The sequence below is a fragment of the Hylobates moloch genome, unplaced genomic scaffold, assembly GCF_009828535.3.
Source record: "Hylobates moloch isolate HMO894 unplaced genomic scaffold, HMol_V3 SCAFFOLD_23, whole genome shotgun sequence".
NCBI classification, from domain to species: Eukaryota; Metazoa; Chordata; class Mammalia; order Primates; family Hylobatidae; genus Hylobates; species Hylobates moloch.
The window spans coordinates 28952868-28977372 of record NW_026652298.1 but is presented as its reverse complement, the minus strand read 5'-3'; the positions used below and the strand labels follow the sequence as shown (position 1 = coordinate 28977372).

General features: G+C 41.6%; 1 long non-coding RNA gene across 5 annotated transcripts in view; it reads left to right on the top strand.

Annotated features, from left to right (window-relative positions):
• LOC116462543 (uncharacterized) overlaps nucleotides 1–24505 on the top strand; it is a 241070-nt gene that overhangs the window by 26207 nt on the left and 190358 nt on the right. For all 5 annotated transcript variants that reach the window (XR_004246378.2, XR_009211785.1, XR_009211783.1 and 2 more), the window contains exon 3: nucleotides 21939–22180. This is a non-coding gene — a long non-coding RNA (uncharacterized LOC116462543). The remainder of the gene's footprint in view (nucleotides 1–21938; nucleotides 22181–24505) is intronic.

Genomic DNA, 24505 nt, shown 5'->3' with positions numbered 1-24505 from the left:
ATTGCTTTCTAAATCAAGTCTGAATTCCTTAGCTGATGCTCAAAGCTCTCCACCATGTGGGTCCAAGTGTACCTTCTCAGTCTCATGCTTCCATTTGGACTCAGGTGGTCCCCATAGACTCATTTCACTACTTTTATTTTATTTTATTTTATTATTTTATATTTTATTTTATTTTATTATTTTATTTTATTTGAGACAGAGTCTCACTCTGTTGCCCAGGCTGGATGGAGAGCAGTGGTGAGATCTCCGCCCACTGCAACCACCGTTTTCCAGGTTCAAGTGATTCTCCTGCCTCAGTCTCCCGAGTAGCTGGGACTACAGGCACATGCCACCAGGCACTGGCTAATTTTTGTATTTTTAGTAGAGATGGGGTTTCACCATGTTGGGCAGGCTTGTCTTGAACTCCTGACCTCAAGTGATCCACCTGCCTCAGGCCACCTAAAGTGCTGAGATTACAGGTGTGAGCCACCACACCTGGCCAACCACATTTATTTTTACAAAATGATCTCAACCGCTTGGCGAGAAATCATTTCAGCCTACCACGTTTATCCTGCACTAGGAGACCCATCGGAAGAACTGTCAAACAAATATATTAGTCCTCAAAGTGACACTACGAGGTAAACCCTACATGAATAAGAGATGATAATGCTTTATCGCACAAGAATAAAGCTGGCTCTTTCCCCCTGCTTGACATAGATTTGAAATGGTACCTCCAAGGCTGTGGCTGGAAAGAGCCCGGCTTCAAGTGAGCCTCCTCCCTTTTGTTGCTCCCTCTCTGCCATCCTGGGATGGAAGTGTGCGTGGGGAGCAGAGGGGTTACTCAGAATCTGATGTAATCCCACCTATCCATCCATGATGCACAGTCCTGAGCTTGCAGAGGAGCCCTGGGAATGGTCTCTCAGCTGTGGCCCTTCTGGGTCCCACAGGGGCCTTTCCAGGGTATACAGTGCAGAGATGTGCACAGAGCTGTTAAAAAAAAAAACAAGGCCAAGGAACAGAACGCATGTGGCTTTTCCAGTGGGGATGGTTCTTATTTAAAATTTAGTTTTACATTTGTTTTGATATTTGAATTTGAAGCCAGGCCAGGAAAGGAAAATCTGCAATTATAATCATTTCTTAGCCTGTTAAGATGAAACTTTAAAATGAAATGTTAGGTTAGAAAGTAGGCAAAACAGCCGGGCACGGTGGCTCACACCCGTAATCCAAGCACTTTGGGAGGCTGAAGTGGGCAGATCACGAAGTCAGGAGATCGAGACCATCCTGGCCAACATGGTGAAACCCTGTCTCTACTAAAAATACAAAAATTAGCAGGGCGTGGTGGCACGCGCCTGTAGTCCCAGCTACTCAGGAGGCTGAGGCAGGAGAATCACTTGAACCCGGGAGGCGGAGGCTGCAGGGAGCCAAGATCGTGCGCCACTGCACTCCAGCCTGGGTGACAAAAGCACTGAAAGTTTCCTCTTCACAGCTGGACTAAATATGAACTCATTCTGTGGCCACCCCCCCGTAGAACTCCATGTCACCATTTATACAACAAGAAGGTTAGAATCTGAGTGTCTCTAAACTATCTTCATTCTTTGATCTACTAGTCTGGTGTTGTTCAATGGAACTCTCTGCAATGCTGTAAACATTGTGTCTCCCAACGTGGTAGCCATTAACCAGATGAAGGTATTGAGCCTTGAAATGTGGCCAGTGCCACCAAGGAACTAAATTTTTGACTTTATCTAAATTTTAATACATTTAGATTCAAATATAAATAGCCCATGTGGCTAATGGTTACTACATTGGATGGCACATCTTCATAATTCTGGAAATCCACAATGAAGATTCTAAATGCAACCACGATTTCCATAGTGTGGCCAGATCCATCCATCTACAGGTGGCAATAGGAAGGTATGTTACACTAGCATACTCTAATATCTGTGAGGTCAGAGATCATGTCCCAGTATGACTTTCTCTCCAGAGTCTTTTATAGCATAGAACACAGAGCCGGTGATCAATAGCATGTCAGTAAATTAATGAATAGACGAATGAATGATTTTTCTCTAGGAGTCTCTCTTTTATCTTCCCGCCATAGGTCTGAAATTCCCCTAAGAGCAAATAATTCTGGCAGCTTTTGCATTCTCGTGTCCAGAAGTCATCTGTTAAAATACAGCCACCCTTGGGAAGGTACTGCAATAAATAAGGCCATTATTAGCATCCTACATTCATTAATCCATCAGATTAGTTGAACACTTAAGGGAATAGTACAAAGGAGAAGAACACACTGATTGTAAAGGCTGAGGGAAATTCTATAACTTAATGAGTTTATGTGTTGCATGTTATATGTGTTTCCTTGTTCCTTGTGTATTCAGGTGTGCCTGTATGATAATCTCCAGGTGTGTCGGTGTATGGCTGTGTGTGCAATATATAGATAAGATTTGTCCATTGTTAGATAGTTGGACTCCAAATGACACTAGTTATAATATAATAATCTCAATAATAATCTCTGCCACTTAATATCTAATGTGATTTTTGAACAAATGCTTAGCCTTTTGGAATTCACCAACTGTGAAATGGGGATAATAGGAATTATGTCTTATGGATTTGTGATCATTAAACAACATATTTTTTAAAGTACCTAACACAATACCTGACATATAATAGGTGCTCAACAAGTGGTCACTTAATGACACAATAAAATTGTGATTTTATATTGCATATGTCTACATATTGTATATGTCTTAGTAATTACATTAAATGCATTGCAACTATTCTCTTCTTTAATTCTCATAATAATATTGCTAGCTACGTAGTATATTATCTCCATTTTGCAAATATGGAAATGGCCTCGAAGGAGCTGAGTGCCTTAACTGAGTTCAGCCAACCAGATCAGCAAATCAGCCAGTGTTGAAGAATAATAGTAATGATCCTAGCGTGATCTAATAGGAAAAAATAATTGGAAATGAGCACAGACTGAACTTCAAATCTACAATCGTTCCCTAATGCTGCTAAGGCCTCTGGAGCCAGGAGGGCCCTGAGTAGCCAGACATCTGCATAATGGTTTCTCATCCTTTCCTCTCTTAGCAGTTAATTCAGCTAGCTGAATATGGCTTCAGGCTCAGAGCCAGTTAGAGCCCTCTGAAAACAAGGATGTAGGTGGATAAGTGGGGAATGTCTGTTTTCTTCTCTTTTGCATAAAAAACCCAGACTGTGAGTTTTGAAGGTTAGCAGGGGTGCTAAGGAGGCTAGTCAAGGCCTATTTGGAAAGTGAAAGGCTGGAACAAAGCACCTCAGGCCAGAGAAAAAGGAAATAGCAACAGCTGTCTCTGCAGATGCGCTTCCCTCACCCACTCTCGCATCCCCATCCCATCCTGGGGATGTGGGTGGTTGCAAAGTTGTTTTTAGAGAAGGGATGAAATTGGGTGGGGATGAGGGAAGCTTGAGACATTATTGTAAAGTTAAAGCTATAAAATGTTTATGAAACCTTCTTCTAGATCAAACCTGGCCTGTAAAGTTGTTTAACTCCCACGTTATGGTTGTGGGAGATAACTACCACCCAATAAAATCTAAGAGGCTACCAGTCAGACTGTCTGGATTCATGTCATGTCCAGTACCTGCACCACAATGGTGAGAAGTACGAATACTGCAGAGATTTCCTGATAGATTAGTAATCTCAGAGTCCCAGAATCTTCCTGCTATGTCTGCTTAAGAGTCAGGTTGTTTAGGTTCAACCCCCAGCTCAATGTTAGTTAACTTTGACTTTCTTCTTTCAAAAATGGGGGTGATAATGTTGATATTGGTATGACAATTAAAGGAGGTAATTTATGGAAAATATTTATAGTAGTGCCCAGTACAAAATAGGTGTTTGGTGAATGCTGATGCTCCTTATAATTATTCCATCTCCACCAAACATCCTTTTGGCAATGAAATATTGTGATTGGTCTCCTGGCCAGCAGTCAGAGTGCAATGCACTCTCACAAAGCTTGTACCTGGAGTTGAGTCAACAGATGCATTTTATCTCCCATGTCTTTTTAAGTGACAGAATCCTCAGTCATTGAGTGGAAGTCCACAAGTTTGGCACTTGACATGGTTAAATATAGTTTGGATGTTTGTCCCCCTCCAAGTCTCATATTGATATGCGATATAGTTTGGATGTTTGGCTGTTTGTCCTCTTGAAGTCTCGTATTGAAATATCCCTGTATTAATCCTTTCTCACACTACTATAAAGAACTGCTTGAGACTGGGTCATTTATAAAGAAAAGAGGTTTAGTTGACTCACAGTTCCGCATGCCTGGGGAGGCCTCAGGAAATGTACAATCCTGGTGGAAGGCAAAAGGGAAGCAAGGCAACTTCCTCACAAGGTGGCAGAAAGATGTGCTGAGCAAAGGGGGGAAGAGCCTGTCATAAAACCATCAGATGTTGTGAGAATTCACTCACTATTATGAGAACAGCATGGGGGAAACTGCCTCCAAGATCCAGTCACCTCCCACCAGGTCTCTCCCTGGACACCTGGGGATTACAATTCAAGATGAGATATGGGTGGGGACACAAAGCCTAACCATATCAATCCCCAGTGTTGGAGGTGGGTCTAGTGAGAGGTGTTTGGGTCATGGGGGCAGATTCCTCATGAATGATTTGAGGTTGTCCTTGTGGTCATGAGTTCTCACTCTATTAGTTCATGTAAGAGCTGGTTGTTTAAAGGAGCCTGGCACCCCTCCCTCTCTCTCTTGCTCCCTCTCTTGCCATGGATGTGTCTGCTCCCCCTTTGCCTTCTGCAATGATTGCAAGCTTCCTAAGGCCTAACCAGAAGCAGATGCTGGTACTGTACTTCTTGTACAGTCTGTAGAACTATAAGGCAAAAGAAACCCCTTTTCTTTATGAATTACCCAGCCTCAGGTATTCCTTTATAGAACATAAAATGGATCAATGCAGCTCTGAATCAGAATTGATCACCCTTTGGTGACCTCTTAGCAGTGTCTTTGCTCTAGACTGAGCCAGGACCTAGCTCTGGGAGTTTCTGTAGCTCAAGAGTTGGTAAATAGTTAGCTCCAGGATCCTGGCCCAGTTTCCAGCATCTATTCTGCCACCTTCTGATTGGCAACCACAAAGAAAAATGGGGAAAGAGCACAAGCTCTAGATGTAGGCAGAGTGGTTCTAATCCTAGCTCTACCACTCACTTGCTATGTAATATTAGTTAAGTAATTTCACCTCTATGAACTGCAGGGGTTATTTTTTTCAATCTACGCATCCTCAAATGGCCTTGGTAGCACAAACCTCTTGACGACTATGTGAGTCAGGGTTCTCCAGAGAAATAGAACCAATAGAATTGTAAACCAAAAAGTATCTGAGGCAGTATCTGAATCAGTTTAGAGTTTTATGTTGTCAAGATTAAGGACCATAGCCCGTGACACACCCTCAAGAGCTTCTGAGAGCATGTGCCTGAGGTGATTGGATTACAGCTTGGTTTTCCATAGTTTGGGGAGACAGAAGTTACAGGTAAAGACATAAATCAATACGTGGAATGTATACATTAGTTCAGCCTGAGAAGGCAGGATATCTCAAAGTGGGGGCTTCCAGGCCATAGGTGGATTCAAAGTTTGCCCGATTGGATATTGTTGAAAGAGTTAAGCTCTGCCTGAAGAGTTGAATTCAGCATAAAGAAATGCTTGAGTTTAGATAAGGGGGGTTGGGGAAGCCAAGGTTCTTATCATGTAAATAAAGCCTCTACATAGCAGACTTCAGAGAGAATAGATGGTAAATGTCCCTTATCAGAACTTAAAAGGTGTCAGACTCTCTGGAAAAGACTCAGTAAGGGAAGGAGATTTTCTACAGAATGCAAATTTTTCCCCACAAGAGATGGCTTTGCAGGGCCATTTCAAAATATATCAAATAAATATATTTTGAGGTAAAATACTTCACGTGCTACCTGTCATGTGGCATGTCATGGCAGAGTCAGATTGCAGTTTGGTAATATATTGCTACAAGCAGCTTGTTTTGTCAGTCTTAAGATCTCTCTCTTTTCTCTCTTTTTTTTATTTTATTATTATTATACTTTAAGTTTTAGGGTGCATGTGCACAATCTGCAGGTTTGTTACATATGTATACATGTGCCATGTTGGTGTGCTGCACCTATTAACTCGTCATTTAGCATTAGGTATATCTCCTAATGCTATCCCTCCCCCCTCCCCCCACCCCACAACAGTCCCCAGCGTGTGGTGTGATGTTCCCCTTCCTGTGTCCATGTGTTCTCATTGTTCAATTTCCACCTATGAGTGAGAACATGTGGTGTTTGGTTTTTTGTCCTTGGGATAGTTTGCTGAGAATGATTGTTTCTAGTTTCATCCATGTCCCTACAAAGGACATGAACTCATCATTTTTTATGGCTGCATAGTATTCCACATGTTACTGCTGGCCAGTTGTGCCTAAACTCCAAAGGGAGGCAGGTATTATGAGGCATAACCCCGCCTTCCCATCATGGCCTGAACTAGTTTTTCAGGTTTCTTTAGGATTACTTTGGCCAAGATGGGGTCCATTTCATTGGTTGAGGGCCTTAGAATATTATTTTGGGGTTAGAGCATGTATTTATACATACTGTAGAAATTGGTTCATGCAATTATGCCGACTGAGAAGTTGCACAATCTGTCGTCTGCAGGAGGGACACCTACGACACCCAGTGGTGTAGTTCCAGTCTGAGTCCAAAGCCCTGAGGACCAGGAGAGTTGACAATCTAAGATGCTGTCCTTACACCATGGAACACTATGCAGCCATAAAAAGAATGAGTTCATGTCCTTTGCAGGGACATGGATGAGGCTGGAAACCATCATTCTCAGCAAAATAACACAGGAACAGAAAACAAAACACTGCATGTTCTCACTCATAAGTGGGAGTTAAACAATGAGAACACATGGACACAGGGAGGGGAACATCACACACCAGGGTGGGGGTGGGGGTATAGGGAAGGGAGAGCATTAGGACAAATACCTAATGCATGAAGGGCTTGAAACCTAGGTGACAGGTTGATGGGTGCAGCAAACCACCATGGCACATGTATACCTATGTAACAAACCTGCACGTTCCGTACATGTATCCCAGAACTTCAAGTAAAATTAACAAAAAAAAAAAAAAAAAAGGAAAGAAAAGAAAAAAAAGATGCAGTCCAAATGCAGAAAGAGAGAAATATCCTGGCTTAAAATAACCAGACAGAGAGAGAAAATTCTCTCTTACCCTGCCTTTCCTCTATTCAGGCCCACCCACCATAGAGAAGATAATCTGTTTTACTCAGTCTACCCATTCAAATATTAACTGTATCTAGAAGCATCCTTATGAGCCCACTAAGAATAATGTTGACAATATTTGGGCACTGTGTAGTACAGATAAGTTGATGCATAAAAGTAACTATCACGGTGGCCTCACTTGGGCACCAACACTGGAATAAATAAAGCTCGGTGGTTTCCACTCTCCTTGCATCACTTCTTTCAAGAGTCAAAGTCCCCGCCTGGTGCAGTGGCTCATGGCTGTGATCCCAGCACTTTGGGAGGATGAGGCAGGTGGATCACTTGAGGCCAGGAGTTCGAGACCAGCCTGGCCAACATGGTGAAACCTCATCTCTACTAAAAATATAAAACTTCGCTGGGCGTGGTGGTGCATGCCTGTAATCCCAGCTACTGGGGAGGCTGAGGCAGGAGAATTGCTTGAACACGGGAGTTGGAGGTTGCAGTGAGCCGAGATTGTGCCACTGCACTCCAGCCTGGGTGACGAAGCAAGGCACCTTCTCAAAAAAAGAAAAAAAAAAATCAAAGTTCCAGGAAAGATACTGAATGGCTGTTATTAGGTCATGTGCCTGTCCCTGTGTATTCTGTTGGTGTGAAAAGTGATGTGGTTAAGATACCCAGCACATAATACATGTTCCATATATGAATACCTATTTTTATTTTTTTGTGTCTCTCCTCTCTGTGCCTTATTATCAGTAACTCAGTGAATCATTTCAGAATGTCTTTGCAATCTAGTTATCCTGAAAACAACCTCTTGAACACCCACCGGCCAAATTTGCTTCTTTGCCATCAATAATGTACACAGCTTAGTTGTTGAACAGTGTAATACTAGTTATTTCAGTTCTTGCCATTGTGCTTACCGATTTTTAAAAGTCTTGCCTCCAGGACACACTGAACATGATTACTCTGTGTGAAAGACGCATTCCTGGTTACTTTTCCTAACCTACCAAGCCAGAGTCCTACCAGCCTTTCTCCCTGCCCACTGCACTAGAAGTGTAAGCAGGTCCTTGCCTGGGAGGAAGGGAGCCGAGAGGCATGACCTGGCATGAGTGGGGCCCGTTGGGGGTAGACCCTGTACTTTTTAGTTAGTAGATGAGCAAGCTTATGAAAAGGCATAGCCACGTGCGGTGGCTCACGCCTGTAATCCCAGCACTTTGGGAGGCTGAGGCAGGTGGATCACCTGAGGTCAAGAGTTCGAGACCAGCCTGACCAATATAGTGAAACTCCAGCTCTACTAAAAATGCAAAAATTAGGTGGCCGTGGTGGTGTGCACCTGTAATCCCAGATACTTGGGAGGCTGAGGCAGGAGAATCACTTGAACCCAGGAGGCAGAGGTTGCAGTGAGCTGAGATCGAGCCACTGCACTCCAGCCTGGATGACAGGGCAAGACTCTGTCTCAAAAAAGAAAAGGCATAGCTCTTGCCTTTCTTTGAGCCTCAAGATTGCCTTTTTTTTTTTTTTTTTTTTTTTTTTGAGACAGAGTCATGCTTTGTTGCCCTGGCAGGAGTGCAGTGGCACAATCTCTACTCACTGAAACCTCCGCCTCCCGAGTTCAAGTGATTCTCGTGCCTCAGCCTCCCAAGTAGTTGGGATTGCAGGCCCCTGCCACCACGCCTGGCTAATTTTTGCATTTTTTTAGTAAAGACAGGGTTTCTCCACGTTGGCCAGGCTGGCCTTGCACTCCTGACCTGGAGTGATCCACCAGCCTCGGCCTCCCAAAGTGCTGGGATTACAGGTGTCAGCCACTGTGCCCGGCCAAGGTTGTACTTTAATACTTGTGTCACCTAAAATCTTTCATCATGCTCATAACGACATCATGTGCATTTATTAGCTTTGCGCAAAAAAATCTGTTTTTGAAATGCATGCAAAGGGAGAGCAAGTGCCCCTCCCACTCCCCTAAATACAGATATTTCCCCTTCCCCCTACTCTTAATTTCAGACTCAGCCTCCAGCAGGGGCCTCTCACCATCACTTCTTCTAGCCCCGTGCACTTCTACAGAATCTTAGGCAGACTGGAGTAGATTAGAAAGGGAAGAAAACATAACTCCTAAATGCCAACTCTCTAGTAAGAGTCTGTCTCTAGTAAGAGTCTATTTTCTCCCCAGACAACACCAGTGTGATTACAAGCGCAAGATCTGCAGATTCCCCTACCCACCAGGGGGTTTGAACCTCCCCATTTTAGCAACATTTTTCTTTTCCTTTTTCTTTTTCTTCTCTTTTTCCTTTTTTTTTTTTTTTTTTTTTTTTAAGAATTTTAGTCTTGTCACCCAGGCTGGAATGCAGTGGTGCGATCTTGGCTCACTGCTACCTCTGCCTCCCAGGTTCAAATGATTCTCCTGCCTCAGCCTTCTGAGTAGCTAGAATTACAGGTGCTCACCACCACGCCTGGCTAATATATATATATATATATATATATATATACATATATATATATGTATATATATATACACGTATACACACACACACACACACACACAACACACACACACATACACATATATATATAGTATTATTATTAGAGACGTGATTTTGCCATGTTGGCCAGGCTGGTCTCAAACTCCTGACCTTGGGTGATCCACCCACCTCAGCTTCCCAAAGTGCTGGGATTACAGGTGTGAGCCACCACACCCGGCCTAGCAACATTTTTCATAAGAGGCAGCTTACTGCACTGATGACACAGGAGTTAAGAAGAAATTATTTAGGCAGATAGTGAGGATACAGGAGTCCTCGGTAACATTTTCCTTTTAATGAAAAGCAGCCCCCAAATCATTTTTTTTTCCTAACAAGGAGCACCCTATAAAATTGAGCTGCAGACATAGACAAGCGAGCTGGACACCACTGGGTGTTAGGCTAATTACATAGCCTAACAATCTCTTCTTTTTGCTTAACTCATTTAGAGTTATGGCTCTTTTACTTGCAACTGAAAAAACAATCCTAATCAATACAAGGACCTCAGTGTCATTGATGAATAATTGATAACAACATTGTTCAGCATGAGCATGCCAAAGATTTGCTGATATTTGAAGTGGCTGGAAGAGTATGTGCTGGGGCTGAGCACATTGTACAGATAGGAAGAAGCAGCAACATCATAGATAACCTAGGGTGCTTTCCTTAGCAAGCCAGTGAAGGGTTTTGGAGATGGCCACAGCATTCTGTCTTGGGATTTTATTTGGAAGTCTGGCTTCTACACTGCAGGTCCTCTCTTTTTTTCTGCTGGTTGGTTCCAGGGCAGTAAAGGGTCTGCCTCCTGAGTGATGGGATGGAAAGATTAGGCCCGTGTTTTCTGGAGTTCTAATACCTCTGAGCCTGTTACAGACTCATTTGACTGGTTTGTAATCTCCAGGTGAATGTATAGCAAGCAGAAGCTCTCCCGGCACTTTGAATACATAATACAATAAAGCAAAAGTCACGATAATGGAAGAACAAATGGCACAATATTTTCCTAAGTGTATTTGGGTTAGATTTTTGTTAGACTTGGGAACCTGGCAATTTAATAGGTGGGAGAACTTTCTTCAAACTTCAGAAGTACATGTATAATTCATGGCCTCTTGGTACATGGAATTTCAGGGAGGGATTCCAACAGTATGGCACAGAGCAAAATACTGTCACCTGTCCCCTTGCTGAGCCTTCTCTTGCAATTTATGGGGACTGTCAGTTACTAACCATCTAAATAACTCATTTCCATGCCAGAGATGATAACTGGAGCAGAAAATACCGGAGCTCAATCCCTCACTGTGACTTTTTTTTTTTTTTTTTGAAAGTGGGACACAGTCTGGTCTGTATGGGTGTCACCAAGTTAGAGCTGTCATAACTTAAGGGCTATTAGGTACTTTTTGCCATATCAGTCTTTCACCTTGTTATTTTACAAGGGTCCTGGAGTTCATCCAAGAAGCACTGAAATGGAACCAGTGGAGAGAGGATGATAAGACGTTGTTTTCATATCCTAATAGCAAAGGCTCTGAGATTAAACAGACTTGGATTTGAATCATGATTTCTCCAGTTACAATCTGCTGTCTTAAGTAACTAATTTATCTCTCTGAGCCTCAGTTTCCTTATCAATAAAATGGAAACAACAGTAGCACCGACATAGAAGTTGTACATAGAATGGGTGTTCCCTCGTGCTTCTTTTAATAAAATGAAGAATTCATGAATTTCAAGCATAATACCCATAGTAGATTTTTCCTTTTTTGTTTGTGTGTGTTTATTTTGAGAAAGAGGTGTGGAGAAAAAAAAAGGGAGAAAGAGAGAGAATATAAACAGCATGGTGTTTAACCATCTGGAATTTGAGGCCAATCTGCTGAGGTTCAAGTTAAAGGCTCTGCTACCAGCTTGTTGCGTAACCTGCTCAAACGACTTAACTTCTCAGTGCCTCAGTTAGTTTTCCATAATGTGGAGATAATAACACTATTTAGATCTTAGATTGTTCTGAAAGTTACATGAATGAATATATATAAAGTGTTTGGAATAGTGCCTGAAAATAATGTACTGTACACCTTAGTTATCAGCAATGATTATATTATTATTAATTGGACTCTGCTATTATTTCTTTAGGAATGATAAAGGTAATTACTCATTTGGTGTGGAGGGCTATAAGATTTGGAAGGATGATTAAAAGTATGTGAACTTTAGATTTAGTCATTCCTGAATTAAGACATGCTCAACCTTCATTTCTACATCTATAAAATGGGAACAATAATTGCTACCTCTTGGGACGAATTAAAAGCATGGTGTACCATCCTTGGACACAGTGGCTGTCAGGATTATCTCTCATTTTATAGAGGAGGAAGTATGGGAGGTTAAGCCATCTGCCTATATACACACAAATGGCTTAACCTCCTGTATTTGGCCAAGTGTCTTTCCCAAAATTCTTTGCCTTTTTCGCTCCCCAGATGTTTCCTCTTCTAAAGGAATCTGGGAACATATAGGGGACAGTGTTATCCTTTGGATGTGATGGTGCCTTGTGAATTGATGCATTAGTTGGGGTATACTGGAGAATTCATCTGTTTTGAAAACTCCCCTCGAGGTGAGTCCTCAGCGGCCATGTTCCTGCCATGTGACCTCAGCCTCCTGTTGTGTGATTGGACCAGGGTAGACACATGATCAAAACGGTCCCAATCAGATTCACCCTCTGGGGAGCTGGAAATCAGAAGTTGAGTCTTTACAAACCCTCCACCACAATCCAGACAGGGGGATCCTTTTGAAAGGCAAATCTAAAAATCAGTCACTTTTTCCCACTTCAAACTGCTCTGTGGTTCCCTATTGCTCTTATCCAGCCTGGCCTTAGCCATGATGGCCCTGCAAGTCTTTAACTCATGCCACCTCACCTTTCATTTTAGTCCTGAAGCCACCCTGGACTTTGTTGCCCCTTGAACTCAACATGTGTCCTCTTGCTACCAGGCCTTTGCACATGCTGTTCCCTCTGCAGGGAACACAAGCCCACTCTCCACTCCACTCTCTTTCTCCTCTTTCGAATATCATTTCCATGGTTACTTTCTCATGCAAACCTTCCCTAATCTCCCTGACTGGGTCAAATTTGTCTACTGTGGGTTTTCATTGCACTGTGTGCCTTTCCATCAAAACACTAACCACAGTTGTGATTATACACTTGTTTGTATGATTATTTGATTAATAACTGTCTTTCCCAGCAGACTCCAAGCTCCACAGGGAAGGATCCGTGTTTATTTCTGTCCACTTCTGTATCCCCAACACCTGGCACTGTGCTTGACCCATTGTAGATACTCAATAAATACTTGCCAACAAAATGAAGAAGAATCAGGGATGTGTAGAGCTACCGGGTGAAAGTCCACAAACCACTGCTGCTGAGATTCTTACAGTTGTCTTTCTCCCCACCCTTTCCCATCTTACAGTATGCTTTTTTCTTCACATTTTCTGCAGATTCAGTAAAAGACCCTCAACATCCTTTCATTGAATTCCCCTGTTTTGTTTAATCTTGTATGAGTGGATTCCTCTTCCCTGCAACCCAATAAAACCTTTCATGTTGCTGTAAGGAGATGGAGATTGAAAAAAATCCCAAGGGCTTTCTTCCTCCAAGATGATTCAAAATGAGGACAAACAACAGAGGCAATGATGATGACCATCGCTCTGAGAAACATAAAAGATGTCTATAGTTTATACCTGCTGTTATTTCTACCCCGACGCAGCAGACAACCTATCAGGTCAGGAAGCATTATTCCAGTTATCGCTGGTCCTAGTAGAGTTTTATCTTCAGTTCTCACAATGCCTTTGCTAACCTGTATTTGTTTCTCCATTTTAAACATGCTTTCCTCCCACAGACCCTGTTTGAGTTAACCAGTAACCTATTCAAAGGCAAAATTCTCCTTAAAGGAAACATTGATAACAACATGTAAGGATCCTGTCTATATGTAGCAGAGACATACAGATTCATTTGCAACCTTTAAAAGTATCTCAGTCTCTGCATGTCTGCTCTGGGTTCATTATTTATCTCTGTTCCAATCCTTTTCTGTGACTGAACGAGAGCAACATCCATCCAGTTGCCTAACCCAAAAATCTGGGCATCTCTTTGCTTCTTTCCTCTCCCTCCCACAGTTGAACCCAGTGAGTTCATCCACCATTCTGCCTGCTAAATATTTCCCAAATCTACCCACTTCCTCTCTGCATTCTCACCACCACCCTAGTTAAGCTGCCATGGTCTGTCTCCAAGATGCCTAAAACTCTTTGCCAATTTTCTCTCTGATTACATGCTTACCCCTTCCACACTACTCATTTTTCCAGACACAAAACTCATCACATCTATTATTTCACCTGCTCTATATCTCAGCTGCCACATCAGGGTCACACCTTAGAACTCGTCATTACTGAACACTGTCCCATGTACAAACATCACAGACGCCAGCTTCCTACATTTTTTTGTTTTAAGACGAAGTCTCACTCTGTCGCCCAAGCTGGAGTGCAGTGGTGTGATCTTGGTTCCCTGCAACCTCCATCTCCTGGGTTCAAGCAGTACTCCTGCCTCAGCCTCCCCAGTAGCTGGGATTACAGGCATGTGCCACCATGTTTAGCTAATTTTTTTGTATTTTTAGTAGAGAATTTCACCTTGTTGGTCAGACTGGTCTCAGACTCCCCACCTCAAATAATCCACCCCTCTCAGCCTCCCGAAGTGCTGGGATTACAGGGGTGAGCCCCCACATCCAGCTTAACTTACTCCTTTGTGGCTGCAAGCTTCTTTCATCTTTAAGGCAACAAACTCTAATACAATAACTCTTCAACTTCACTATGACTCTAATCCGTTTACACCATTGCTTTCCCCACATTCGGTAGTCCCCTTCTCTTTGCCATTATTATTTTGATTAGATTTTGTGGTCTATCATTTGCAATCACCTGCTTCCAAATGCCATCTACTCAATGTTCTGGTCTCCTGTTCTCCCTCCACCATACTTTCCTGGCAACACCCAGCACTAGATGCAGTAAGGGCTACACACCTGAGCAGCTAAAAACCACAACAGAGGAAAACCCAACAGAATGGTTTTACATCCTGTGACGTTTTCCTATTGAAATTGCTTTTCCGCTCTCAAAGATCTAATCCAAACTTATGAATCTGTGGTAAAGATTAAGAGTTAATATATGCAAAATGATTAACATATTTACCTGGCACATGAGAAGCACTCAATGCATATTGACTATTGTTGTTGTTAACATGATTATTTTTGTTTTATTTTTGTCATGATCATTAACCTGACCTATTCTTAGCTGATGATCTTACCGCTTAGTCAGTTGAGAAACTGGAAAACTTCAGATTAAAACTCTGTAATATTGCTGTAATCTTTGCACCAAATCTGCAGATCTCTCAATATCTCTTAGTTATCTTCACATTCTTTTCTCTGAGAAATTATTTCTTATCTTCCCAAGGTTGATTCCTTAACATGTAATCTCAATCTTATGTACTTTTTCTTTCATAAAACTTTTATATTTTCCCGCTTTTTTCTTTTTCTCGCTAGTACCACAAATAAAATGCTAATCATCATTTGAACTAAAGTGTAAGTCACCTGCTCCCACACCACATCCTCAGGACAATCCCTTAAGTCAAAAATGTAAAGCATATTCCATGAAGTGATGCTGAGAGTCTGGCCTCTAGATGGAGAAGGACCAGGTCTGCGAGGAAAGTAATCATCAACTGCTTTACAAAAAAGTGAGAAATCCTATAATTAAAGTCCTAGTTGATTCACATATTTGTATCCTGAAAGCTATTTCCTTCAGAATTGTAGTTCATTAGCCTAAAGCAATTGATCTCTGGTGCTTGCATGTCTAAAAGTGTAGGAAGCATCCTGACAGAAAGGCTGACTAATTATATTAGGCATCATGATCTTTAATTAGATCAATAAAAGAAGGGCATCAGTAAACATCTTGAGAAGCTTTTGTTACATCGGCTGGATCCTCCAAGGAACCCCAGCATCAATACTAGTCCATAAGAAAGTGTTCAGAAAAACACAGTGGATTAACAAAGAGAGAAGGGATAATTTGGATAAAATTAATCATTGTTGTCATAGGACAAAAGCAAAAATCAGCTTAGCAAATGGGTCCAGAGCATTAAAGACCATGCCCTTCTCTGCCACAGCCTCAGGACTACTCTCATCTTCACAACCCATGACTGTCTGTTGGCAGAGACAAATGACAATTTCATCACCAATGGATACTACTCTTCAAGGGAAAACCCTGGAATTATTTTACTTATAATGAAATCACCCAAGAAACCCACTGAGTGTGAATCACAGGGCAGAATCAAAGCTTTTCTTACTCACTGACTTTATGGAGGGTGAGGGTGGAGAGTGATGGGATTGGAGAACCAGCCAGTAGGTCTGTATTTGGCCATCATTTAGATCTTGGTTTTATAACAATTCATCTACAAAAGGTTTGTGTGTGCATAGGAATGGGGGGTGGAAATTACTATGTACCAGGAATGGTTCCAAGTGCTGCAAACTTGCTCTCCCCCATCATTCCTTTTTTAGCTCTTCTTCCTTCTTCCTCCTCTGTGCCCTTTTCTTGGGTTCTCTAAAGCTGTGGCAGAATTCAAAATTATTTTCTAAAGATCAGATCCTTGCAATATGTTTGCCCACAGTGCATCTGCCACCAAATAGAATAACATGGTAATAATATTGATAATAATGATAACAGTAGAAACGATCATAGTGGCAACAATAATGACACAATGGCCATATGTACTAAGTTCATACCATTTGCCAGGCATGATGATAAGCACTTATAATAGATGCTATTATTGGTCTCATTTTATAGGTGGAGAAACTGAAGGCACAGCAAGGTGAATGTATATGCTCCAAATCTCACAACCAGTAAATGACAGAGTCCAAGTTCGAGCCCATGAAGCATGCCTCCAAATCCTATGTTCTTGGTCATTACACTATAGTAAGGACCTCAAAGGAGGCATTAGTCATCTTGGCTTTTCTTACCAGGAAAGAGCTCAGATAAGTCACTCTGTTCGTTGTACAGGCAGAGAAAACATAGTCTCCAAGGGCGTGCAACATTCCCCATGTAAGCAGAGTTGGAAGGAAGGAGAGGGAGGCCAACTCAGGGTAATTCCATAATTTTTGAGTAAATCTCAACTGTGACTTGTTTAGGGGGTCACCCAAGCTGCTTGCTTGGGTACATTAAATTTTTTTTTTAATTTTATTTTAACTTCAGGGTACAAGTGCAGGTTTGTTATACAGGTAAACTTGTGTCATGGGAGTTTATTGTACAGATTATTTCATCACCCAGGTATTAAGCCTAATACCTATAGTTATTTTTCCTGATCCTCTCTCTCCTCCCATCCTCTACCCTCTGAAAGGCCCAAGTGTATGCTGTTCCACTCTGTGTTCATGTGTTCTCATCATTTAGCTCCCACTTGTAAGTGATAACATGTGGTATTTGGTTTTCTGTTCCTGTGTTAGTTTGCTAAAGATACTGGCTTCCACCTCCATCCATGTCCCTGCAAAGGACATAATTATGTTTTTTTATTGCCACACAGTATTCCATGGTGTACATGTGCCACATTTTCTTAATCCAGTCTATCACTGATGGGCATTTAGGTTGATTTTATGTCTTTGCTATTGTGAATAGTGCTTCAGTGAACATACATGTGTATGTCCCTTTATAATAGAATGATTTATATTCTATTATACCCAGTAATGGTCTTGCTGGGTCGAATGGTATTTCTATCTTTAGGTCTTTGACGAATCACTACCCTGTCTCCACAATGGCTGAACTAATTTACATTCCCACCAACAGTGTATAAGTGTTTCTTTTTCTCCATGACCTCACCAGCATCTGTTATTTTTTGACTTTTTAATAATAGCCATTCTGACTGTTGTTAGATAATATCTCATTGTGGTTTTGATTTGCATTTCTCTAATCATCAGTGACATTGGGCTTGTTTTCCTATGATTGTTGGCTTCATATATATCTTATTTTGTAAAGGGTTCATTCATGTCCTTTGCCCAATTATTTATGGGGTTGTTTTATTCTTGTAAAATTTTTTTTTAATTTCTGTAAGTTTAAGGGGTACAAGTGCAGCTTTGTTACAGGATAGTGGTAAAGCCTGGGCTTTTAGTGTAACCATCACCCGAATATTGTATATTGTACCCATTAAGTAATTTCTCATCCCTCATCCTTCTTCCACTCTCCTACACTTTCAAGTCTCCAGTGTCTATCATTCCATGCTCCATGTCCATGCATATGCATTCTTTGGCTTCCCCTTCTAAGTGAGAACATACGGTATTTGACTTTCTGTTTCTGAGTTATTTCACTGAAGATAACGGCCTTCAGTTTCATGCAAGTTACTGCAAAAGCTTGAATCGGCTGCGTCGCCACCAGATATTCGTGGGCTAAAGACCCCTACAGCTTTATAGAGCACCTGATGGTCAAGGTCTCGGGCAAAACTGGGTTTCCTGAAGACTAGGCCAGACTTGTTCATCTCTGAATCAACTGCATCAGTGTCGACCGAAAACAGCTCTTCTGTTAAATGTAGCAATTTTTGACAATTCCTTTGGAATAGGATTACGAAAGTTACTATTGACCCTTGTTGTTGGCTTTCACAAAGGATGTCAAGAACAAAAAAATTGAGGTGATAGTAGTCTCCCACTCATGGCATGTTATCATTCTTCATGATAGAAGTATCTTTTATGTTATTATTTATGTTTGCATTTGTATAATTTTTTTCTCTAAGAACTAAAAATAGAACTATCATTTGATCCAGCAGTCAAGTGGTGTCTACCTAAAGGAAAATCAACCATTCTATTTTATTATTTTTATTTCCCCTTTTCCCCTACCATACCGTATACACACCAGTGGACTTAATACATATACTTCAAGTAACCTCCCATGTTTTATAATCATTTAACATATACCTGCACCCTTAGAAAATACGGTGGTGCTTGCGTGTGCATGTTAATTTGCATAAATAGTATTGTGCTATAAATCCCAACCTGTTTCCTATTTTACTTCCTTCACACTGGGTTTTGAGATGTATTCACATTTGTTCTATGTAATGCGGCACGTGGATCTCTGGTTTTCTGGCCATCTTTTATTCTCTGCCTTCATTCATTGACTCAAAAACAATCAAAGGAAAGTTGTATTGTGCTTATGTAGTTTCTTTTTAGTTCTTTTCCTGATGATGTGAGAAAATATAATGTCAAGGATGCATTTTTTATTTCAACCAAAGAAAAGGAAGGAAAATTGCCATTTCTGAACACTTGCTCTACCACTTTTTTGAGCACGGAGTCAGGTATAGTATACTCATTTAATTCTTAAAGCAATCCTATGAGGGAGAGAACATTAACTCAATGTTATCAGATGAGGATCCTGGGGTCATAGCCTCAGCATAAAGGCTCCATATCTTGTTTGGGCACTCAGATATTTTAGGAGGCAGAGGTAGGACTCAAATCCATCTTTTATTGAATCCATCCATAATCCTATTCCAAGTAAAATCACTCTACACAAGGCCAGTACCCACATAGGCTCACAGAAATCCTGCACTTAACATGTCTTCCTTTTTCAGGGCATAGTGCAGAGACAATGGTTGTTTAGAGTGGGTGCAAAAGGAAACTCGAGGACTTCTTTCAAAAAAGCATTGCATTTCTGGACAAAGAAAAAAATACTAAAGTGAACTTGGCTCAACTAAAATTCTGGGAGATATCATCCATGAATGATGTAATTTAGTTTTTAGGGGCCACTGATTGACATAAGAACACTGGGTTATTTCTAGAATGAGTGTTGTGTCTGGCCTGTCTTCATTCTCCTGCAGTATTTCTTCTTTTTCTTCATCTTTAAGATGTACTATTGTTGCCCAGAGCTCCTCAATTTTTTTCTGACAATTGTGGAAGGTAGAATAACGTACCCCTCCCCAAAGATGTCCACATCTTAATCCCAAGAACTTGTGAATATGTTGCAAAGAGGAATTAGGATTGCAGATGGAATTAAGATTGCTAATCAGCTGTCCTTAAAATAGGGAGATTATCCTGGATAAGCCACCTGGGCCTAATGTAATCACATAGTCACAAGGGTGAGGCTTGTGTTGAATTTCCAACCCACATAACTATAAAAAAATATATTTGCGTTGTTTATTAGCCACTAAGTCTGTGGTTAGTTGTTATGGCAGCCACAAAAAATTAATACAATAATAACGTTAAGAGAGGTTTAGTATCCCATATCTAAAATGCTTGACACCAGAAGTATTTCAGACTCTGGAATTTTCTTTTTTGATTTTTGAATATTTGCATTAGATTTAACAGTGTCGGCATCTCTAATCCAAAAATTCATAATCCAAAATGCTCCAATGAGCATCTCCTTTGAGCACCATATTCATGCTTCAAAAGTGTGAGATTTTGGAACACCTCAAATTTTGGATTTTTTTGATTAGAGAGGCTCAACCTATATTTCTCACATACTTTTACATATCAAGAGTGATGTGCTAAGCATCTCACATGAGGTATGTACTATTATCGCCCTTAATGTATGGGTGAGGAATCTGAGAGGTACCCTGGTTGAGTAATTTGCCTAAGAACAGCTGGTAATCGGTCGAGCTGATGCCTGGTACCTGACTCTGTAACCAATCAAGCAGCAGCCATTCAGTCTCCACAGTACCACTTAACCAACCACAGACAGAGACTGAATGGCTGCTGCTTGATGGGATTCTGAATTATGTTAGAGAGAATCTGATTGGTCCTGTTTGAATCACTGTGATCAGCTCTAGTCTAATCAGACTATGCTCAGGGAGGTGGGATCCTGTAGAACAATCATGGAGGTCCAATCTGCATTTGTAGATTGAAGGGGCCCGAGAAGAGGAAGATGCATGGAACAACTTGTCTTTTTACCAAAAGCTGCCTGTTACAGAGTTCCCTCATTTGTATACTTTGTGGCCTCACCAGCTTGTTTTCTCTTTGCGCTATCCATTTGCCTCGGACTAACATCCCCCTTTGCCAGAGTGGGTAGGTTAGTGGCCCACGGAGTCATTTCCAAACACTGTTCCCTCATGCACACACCCACTCTTGACATTTGTTCTTTGAAATTACCAAGCCAGTGTGTCTGTTCTGTTCTCCAGCCTGGTAAGGGGCTCTTTGTAACCAAGGAAATAGATCTGCTTTTCAACCAAAGAGATAGATAAGAGGCATATAATTCTCATCTAGGATCTTTATATAGCAAATATCAACTCCCTTTGTTCTTTTACTTCCCACTATCAAAATGCCAGTGAGGTTTGCAAGGCAGCATCGGTTTAGATTTTCCTGTTGACTGATATTCAGTAGGTCTTAATCACCCGCAGTGTTAACACAGTTACTTGCATGGACGAGAGTCTCGTAGAGGCAGCTCTGGGTTCTTCAGAAAATATTAAAAACTTGCCTAAATAATGAGAGGTGTTGAAGTGATAGGGGACAGACTCTAGAGATGCGTATGTGACTTTGCTGATTAAGCACCAGCTCTCTACAGGTCAAGTGCCAGGTTCCTGAGAACGCTGGAATACAAAGAGAAGGAGGAGGTACTGGGAGCTCTAACACCACACACAGCCACTGCTGTACTCACTGATCCATTGGCAGTTGTAGCATTTCTGTTGCAACAAGTGCTCTTTGAGTTAGCATGATTAAACGTTTTCAATTCCAAGTTGCACATCTTTCCACATTTTACCATTACCGAAAGCATGAAACAACTGACATTTGATGGGTACATTTATTTTTGTGTTTTTCTTCTAGAAAGGTGCTGTTAAACCAGTGATGTGTCTTACAAATACGGCGTCTTAGAATCATGCAGATGTAGTAATAAATTTCATGTAGGGATGATGACTTTTGTTTAGATGAACAGATAAAGGGAGCTGATTTTCATCTGGTCTGGAAGGGAGGAACTAGGTTAAATATGTAAAAAGACCAAGGTCTTTAGAAGATATGTAGAAGCTAGGAGGTCCATTATTTTTACCAGGGTTCTCTGAAAGGCCCCTGTGATGGTTAATTTTAAGTCTCAACTTGACTGGATTAAGGGATACCCAAATAGCTGCTAAGGTATTATTTCTAGGTGTGTCTGTGAGTGTGTTTTGGGAAGAGGTTGGCATTTGAATCAGTGGACTGAATAAGGAAGCTCTGCCCTCGACATGGAGGGCTCCATCCAATCAGCTGAGGACCTGAATAGAGCAAGAAGGCAAAGCAAGAGTGCATTTGTTTTCTGTCTCTTCTAGAGCTGGAACACCCTTGTTCTCCTGCCTTTGGACATCAGAACTTCAGATTCTCTGGCCTTCATACTTCGAGACTTGCACTAGTGGCCCCCTGGGTTCTCAAGGTTTTGGCCGCCTCGGTTGAGAATTACACCATCAGCTTCTTTGGTTCTGAGGCTGCTGGAGTTGGACTGAGCCATGCTATCAGCTTTCCTGGGTCTCCAGCCTGCAGACTGCCTACTGTGAGATTTAGCCTCCATAATCACGTGAGTCAATTCCCGTAACAAATCACTTCTCATATCTTTCTCTGTCTATATATCTTTTTGGCTTTGTCTCTGTGGAGAACCCTGACTAATACAGCTTCTAAACTGATAAATGCTCATTTACGCCCATTGAGTTGAGATTGTTTCCTGTCTAGCCTCAAAGCTCCGTCCTCTGAAAGCCATGCTTGGGATCTTCAGGTGAGTGCCTCTGTATACTAATTGCAGACATGACTTTGCAGAAGTGGGTTCTTTCCAGTTGTGCCTTTTTGCCTCAGAGGCCGAAGTTCCTCCAAGATGCCCCTAAGCTGCTTTTTTCAAAGCATTTTTGCAAAGAAAGAGTAAGGAAAAAGCTGAGCCCTGGGGTATTAATTCTGAATGGCTTGTTGAATGGCTGGCTTTAAGATTTGCTCCTTATTACACAGAAACCCTCTTTATTCTTTAAAAGAGGCTTTGGCAAAGTCAGAGTAAGTAGGACTTAATCTTACAATACAACCTGGCTATTCCAGGGAACATGAAGCCCGCAATATTTTCTACAGACAGTACTTCCTAGAAAAAGCTTGCAGGTTTTCCCCAACAGTAAATATGGCTACCATCTATTGGGCACTGATGTGCAGGCACTGTGCTAAATTCTTTAGTGAATATATTTTTATATGAGTTGTCTCAATTTTCAAAACAATCCTCATCATACTTGTGAGGAAACTGAGAAACAGAGACCTTTCTCAGAATCACACAGCAAAAAGTGGTAGAGCCAAGACTCAAACCCAAATCCCTGTCACATCAAAGCCCAGTCTGCTAGTCTCTTACCTACGCTGCCTGTCACGAACTTCTTGTTCTTCTCTGACCCAAAGGCCCCCAGAGAGACGACATTAAAGCTACCAGGGCAAGCAAATGGCAGCTGCTCCCAGGTAAACATACTCTTCTGTATAACATGGTTTTCTCACCTTCAGTTCACGGACTGGTGGGTGGCAGAAAAGGCAGAGGAGATAGAAGACAAGTACAACACACTATGAATAGCAGAAGGATGAACTGAGGACTGTCAATGTGCAAAGGCTGTTGAACATGCAAAGGAAGGAAGCCAGGACAGTTGTAAAGGCATCTCTAGGTCCCGTTTCCCCACCCCACCCCTGCCATCCTCTTCCCAGGCTGTGATGAATCCAAGGAGGATAAATCAACACTTGCCCAGGTTACTGTTTATTTCCTTAGAACTAGGGAAAACTGCATCTCCCCTTCTTTCACTTGGAAAAATTACTGTATTAGGATAATTACGAATCATCCTTTGATCTGTCTGTATATCTGCGAAGCATAAATAGCGTTCCGCTGTTGAGGTCTGATTGCTCGATATTTCAGGTTTATATTTTGAATAACACAAGGCTTGGTTGCTAACGCCGGTAAATAATTTACTCTAGTCTGAAATATGAGCTCCAGGCAAGAAACATGAGATCAAACATGGGGAACTGCAGTATGATAGCAAACACACTGCTCTCCTGTGAAGGGTTTTTCTAAATTCACTGCTGGAAGACAGAGGGAGAAATGACAACAGGTGGAGCCTCAGCCAAGGTCCTTCTGGCTCCTGCCCAAATAGGATGGCTTTCCTGACATCAAAGGAGGCTGGAGAGATGAATATCAATTTGAGCATGGAGAGAGGACGTGACAGCTGAAGGAGGGCTTCTTCAGCTTCTAACACCAAAACATTCCTCCCTCCACTCCAAGCCCTTGGTCATGCCAAGCTCAGTAGCAATGCCAACTTCTTATATCTCCTTTAAAAAATCATTCTGAGCCACAGGAGTGCAGAATAGTGGGAGAACAGAGTGCATGGTCTGATTTCTTTGACTTCATAAAACCTGGAGCAGAAATAAAAATTAGCAAAAGCAGTTTCTTTTGATATGAGAGTTTATTTGATGCTTTTGTTATGACATTAAATGAAAAGGCAGGGTTTTAAATGCAGCTGCTGTATGATCACAATGAAGTTCAAGTCAACAGCAAAATTTCTGGGGTGAGCAAAACCAACAATAAATGCATTAATGCATTATCAGTGGTTGCCGTAGGGAGATAGGAGCATAGCTATATCCAGCACCTCCTTGTTACAATATAAGCAGGATCCCAGTGGAAATGTAGGGGCTCCTGTGTTGTCCTTAAGATTGTTCTGGAAAGTAACAGTATGCCTCTGTGATGGGTATGGCCTCCCTTGAAAAGGGAGACTCTTCCCTCAGTCAGCAAGTTTTGGCAAGTGGAAAGGGTAGCAACTGGCCCTCACTACTCGCTACAATTGGCAGTGACTGTCTGGGATACTGGAGTGAGAAGGATTCTGAAATCAATGGACTAAAAGAC